Genomic DNA, 5,872 nt, shown 5'->3' on the forward strand with positions numbered 1-5,872 from the left:
GGCTGCAATATAACAAAGAGTGAAAAATGTAAGGGGGTCTGAATACTTTCCGTACCCACTGTATATATATATATATTTTTTTTTAATTGACAGTCAAAGTCTCTCCACAGATGTATAGAGTACTCTAAAAGTTAGCAGAAAACAAATATAGTGTCATCTTAATAAAAAGTAAATATTGTCCAGATAATATTTTGCACATGCTTATCCATAGTATAAATAAGTCGTCATACTTTAACATATATAGCTGCTATTTTAGAAAGGGCAGGGTCATCATATTTAGAGGTCCTTAAAATTACAACAAATTACAGCTCAAAAATTAAATAATGAAATGAAATTATAATGAATTAAAAACCTGAATGAAAGTATTCTTTCTTTTTTTAAGATTTAAAGCTTTTATGGAATATATTAGTTATTAAGGTATTTAAATAAACCTGGAATTGAGTTCAAATTGATATTGTGAGTACAACAGTATAACTTTGTAATGTTAGTACAATTTATTGGGTTAATCTAATTGATCATTCATGTAATTCATAATATGTGCTATCAAAAATAGAAAAAAAAAAAGTATTTATTTAGTACATTTAGTTAATGTTTTTGTTTCATTAGGGCAGCGCGGGTTCAGGCAGGAGGTAAGCTGATTTTTTGTAACCGTTCCACACAAGAGCAAGGAAAAGGCATGAGAAAAGAAAGAGAAAAGGAGGTAAAAGCCTTTAAATTAATGATCGATGAGGCCGCTTTCTTTGACTTCAAAGCGCTCCAGAAGCACTTGAAGCACTGCTATAGTTTCCCCATTTTACCCGATGTGCCCCTCAGCAGCACGTGACCTGACCTGGTCGTCAACAGAGCCCACTGGGCGGTCTACCCCTGCTGATGTCATCAAAAGAGCCCAACAATGCCACTTTTACTCAATCTGGGCCGGCTTTTCAATGGGCAACGTTTCCCTATTCTTCCTGCGGTTTTGGCATCTGATTTTATTAGTTCCTATTCCTTATTAGATAGGTTCCCAGTGGCGGTTTCCAATGGCGGTCCCCGGGCCTGGAACAACCTCAGACTACAGAGGAAGATGGAAGGAGAAAGACAGAAAAAATGCAGTGGAGTTTTTTGGGACGTGTTGAGAATTTCTATGGCTAATCATTTCAGAGGTCACTTTGCCGGGACTTCAACCCCATGGTGTTTGGCACTTGTTTTGTACCTCTGGTGAATGATGAAGCACATTGGGGTGCACTAATGTAATCTGGCCAAACTCTTTTTTTGCTTATTGTGATTTCACTCTCTGTGAGCCTCTTACAAAGGTGCTGGAAAATGTTGCACTTTTAATGAAGGCAAAGAAACTGCCTACTTGATTAGAATTGCTTTCGAGGGGGAGTCATTGAGTTGTTTTGTTTTGTTTTTTTGTGTTTTGTTTTGTTAGGGTTAGAGTGAGTTTTGAGTGAGTTTGGGATGGGACTGTTTGATTAGAATTGTTTTTAAGGTTTTGTTTTGTGAATGCCAACCTGCCGAACACAGCAACAATTCTTCAACCAATTGAGTGAGTTTGGGGTGGGACTATTTGGTTAGAATTTTGTTTTAAGGTGAAATCAGAGTGAAACCGGTCTCTGTGTTTTGTTTTGTTTGCTGGAGTGATTTGGGGTGGGACTATTGTCTTAAGGGGAAATAAATGTTTTGTTTTGTTTTGTTTGAGAATGCCAACCTGTCCAACACAGCAACACTTTTTCAACCAATGGAGTGATTTGAGGTGGAACAATTTGATTGTTTTAAGGGGAAATCAATGTGTTTTGTTTTGTTTTTTCTTTTGTTGTTTTGTTTTAGAAACCTGTCCAACTTGTCATTTTTTAACCAATGATACTGATTTGATTAGTTGTTTTTAAGGGGAAATCTCTGTTTTGTTTTGTTTTGCCAACCTGCTCAATACAGCAACAATGATTTAATCAATGGAGTGATTTGGGGTGGGACTATTTGATTACAATTGTTTTTAAGGGAAAATAAATGGTTTGTTTTGTTTTGTTTTGTTTTGTTTTTACAATGCTTTAAAGGGATAGTTCACCCAAAAATGAAAATTCTGATTACATGTCGTTCTAAACCCATAAGACCTTCGTTCATCTTCGGAACACAAATTAAGATATTTTTGATGGAATCTGAGAGCTCTTTGACCCTCCATAAACAGCAATGATATAACACATAATTACATAATTTATTCAGCGTTGTTTATGTTCAGTAGAAAGCGTGCGCATGCTGAACATAAACAACGCTCATTACGTTGATTACGTTCTGGGGTACTCTCCAAAATGGCGGAAGACGGTAACTCGGGGAGAAGAATTGTGAATAAATTATGTTATTAGTGTTTTCTTTGCGCACAAAAAGTATTCTCGTAGCTTTGTAAAATTACGGTTGAACCCCTGATGTCACATGGATTATTTTACCGATCTCCTTGCTATGTTTCTGTGCGTCGATCGTGGTAAGATCCTTCAACATGAGGGTGAGTAATTAATGACAGAATTTTTGGGTGAACTACCCTTTAATCAATTAAGTGATTTGGGGTGGGGCTATTTAATTACAATTGATTTTAAGGGAAAATCAGTGTGTTTTGTTTTGTTTTGAGAATGCCAACGTGTCCAACACAGCGACAATTTTTCAACCAATAGAGTGATTTGAGGTGGAACTACTAACAATTGTTTTTAAGGGGAATTCAATGTGTTTTGTCTTTTTGTTTTGTTTTGAGAATGCCAACCTGTCCAACACAGCAACAATTTTTCAATCAATGAAGTTAGTTTGGGGTGGGACTATTTGATTACAGTTGTTTTTAAGGGGAAATCATTGTTTGTTTGTTTTTTGTTGTTGTTGTTTTGTGTGTGTGTGTGTGTGTTTGCTTTGTTTTGTTTGAGAATCCCAGTCTGTCCAACACAGGAACGATTCTTTAACCAATGGAGTGATTTGGGGTGGGACTATTTGATTGCAATTGTATTTAAGGGGAAATTAGTGTGTTTTGTTTTGTTTAATTTTTAAAGGGCATGGAATTTTATTGTTCAAAAATGTCCTCTTATGTGTGCCATGGCATTAAGAAGAGTATACAGGTATGGAATGGCATGAGGGTAAGTAAATGATGACAAATTTTCATTTTGGGCTGAACGATCCCTGTAGATGCCTATACAGTATGATATTGTTTTTCTTTGCTCATCAGAGGTGCGAAACATGTCACATTATTTTTTCCATAAACAGTGATTAACATTGACACCAGTACTTTTAGTATCATGACATTAAGTCAAATTTAGAGCATTGCTAAATTGTGTCAGATTCACTCTCATGATGAAATACTCAATCAGACATAAACAGCTGAGTCAGATAAGAGCTGACGGAATCAGTATGTGGGATCCTGGTTGCATGCTGTAACAAGTTATGGACCTGTTTACATGATAGGCTGCCAGTGCAAAGATATTTCAGTGCATTTCAGTCAAACCACACCCTTTTAGTTAAAAAAATAAAATAAAAAATTGGAGAAACAACAATTAATTTTATACAGGAATTCCAGCTTTCCCTTCCCTTGCAAAATCCATCCCCAGCAGAGAAAAGTGGCAGTCAATATTCACACAGTTACACTCCCATATTGACACATTGTTATTTATTTGATTGTCGTGTTGTCATATGACATCACTGTTATTACCATAAAAATGTGTATTATTGTAGCATGTTGACTCACTGATAAGGCCAGGGGCAAATGCTAAGGTTGACAACCTATATCCTGTCTCAGTGACTCATTATTAACAATTACGTATTGTTTTTGTATTGCCTGAATCACGTTCCGCACGTAGGAAATGATAAAAGCTGTGTGAAAAAAACATTTGTATTGTCTTTAAACATTTTAAGCAATTTCACTTAAAAAATATATTAAAAAATCTTTATTTATTTAAATAAATCAGTTTATTGTGTGGCAGGTTCAATCAGTTATGCTAATTATTACAGTTAAAACCAATCATTTGATGACACGATTAGTTTAAAACAGCATGAATGTAAACAGTTACTAATGATCAGGCCTATGTGGTAAAGCAGAGAGGGTAGAGAATGTTTCTCATGAAAACACAATGTCATGTTTTACGCATTATTTTCTTTCTATATAATGCATTTTATATCATAATGTGAGCCACATTCTTTTTCAAAATGGTTTAAAAATAAATGCTAATGGCAATGGCACTCCATGCTTGAAGCAAAAAACAGCTGGATTTCTGCCCAGTAGGTCTGACACGATTAGTTTAAAACAGCATGAATGTAAACAGTTACTAATGATTAGGCCTATGTGGTAAAGCAGAGAGGGTAGAGAATGTTTCTCATGAAAACACAATGTCATGTTTTACGCATTATTTTCTTTCTATATAATGCATTTTATATCATAATGTGAGCCACATTCTTTTTCAAAATGGTTTAAAAATAAATGCTAATGGCAATGGCACTCCATGCTTGAAGCAAAAAACAGCTGGATTTCTGCCCAGTAGGTCGAATATGCTATATCATATGCCAAAATACAATGAGCTTTATGAATAAATGTATAGTATTTTTGCAACCTAAAACTGGACTCGGTGCTGAGCCAAGATTCTTACCTCGGAGCGCTTGAAGCAAATATTCTTAGCTTGTCATGAGGTGTCCCTGCAAGAGAATGAGGGGAAATCAGCATATAAATCCCTCCTGCTTCTAATACACATATATGTTCTTCAGTTGTGTGGATTTTATAGAGATTGACAGTCCTTATGGTCACATACAAAACTCAAAATATACTGCAGTCAATTGCGTGGTACTGAATATAGTCTGTCTGTCTCTATCTATCTATCTATCTATCTATCTATCTATCTATCAATCTATCTATCTATCTTTCAGTCTATCTGTCTGTCTATCTATCCATATATCTATCTATCTATCTATCTATCTTTCAGTCTATCTATCTATCTATCGTTCAGTCTATCTGTCTGTCTATCTATCTATCTATCTATCTGTCTATCTATCTATCTATCTATCTATCCATCTATCTATCTATCTATCCATCTGTCTATCTGTCTAACTATATGTCTATCTTTCAGTCTGTCTGTCTGTCTGTGTCTGTCTATCTATCTATCTATCTATCTTATCTATCTGCCATCTATCTATCTATCAATCTTTCAGTCTATCTATCTATCTATCTATCTTTCAGTCTATCTATCTATCTATCTATCTATCTATCTATCTGTCTATCTATCTATCTATCCATCTATCTATCTGTCTAACTATATGTCTATCTTTCAGTCTGTCTGTCTGTCTGTGTCTGTCTATCTATCTATCTATCTATCTATCTATCTGTCTGTCTATTTGTCTGTCTAACTATATATCTATATTTCGGTCCGTCTGTCTGTCTGTCTATCTGTCTGTCTGTATATTTTTCTATCTATCTATCTATCTATCTATCTATCTATCTATCTATATGTCTGTCTGTCTGTCTGTCTATTTGTCGGTCTATCTATCTATCTATCTATCTATCTGTCTGTCTGTCTAACTATCTGTATATTTGTCTATCTATATTTCGGTCTATCTATCTATCTATATTTCGGTCTATCTATCTATCTATCTATCTATCTGTCTGTCTGTCTGTCTGTATGTCTATCTATCTATCTATCTGTATATTTGTCTGTCTGTCTAACTATCTATCTGTCCGTCCGTCCGTCCGTCTATCTATCTATCTATCTATCTATCTATCTATAGACACATATGCTTTGAAAAATAATAGCACACCTTTCTTCTTTCTCTAAAGCAGGTAACAAAGTAACCGCCCAACCAGAACACCTTAAGTCACTTAGCAACATGCTAAAAAAAATATTCCAAACACTCACTCGACAGCATAGCTAGAGAGACTGTT

The sequence above is a fragment of the Sinocyclocheilus rhinocerous genome, unplaced genomic scaffold (genome assembly GCF_001515625.1).
Source record: "Sinocyclocheilus rhinocerous isolate Xijiao unplaced genomic scaffold, SAMN03320098_v1.1 scaffold579, whole genome shotgun sequence".
Lineage (NCBI taxonomy): Eukaryota > Metazoa > Chordata > Actinopteri > Cypriniformes > Cyprinidae > Sinocyclocheilus > Sinocyclocheilus rhinocerous.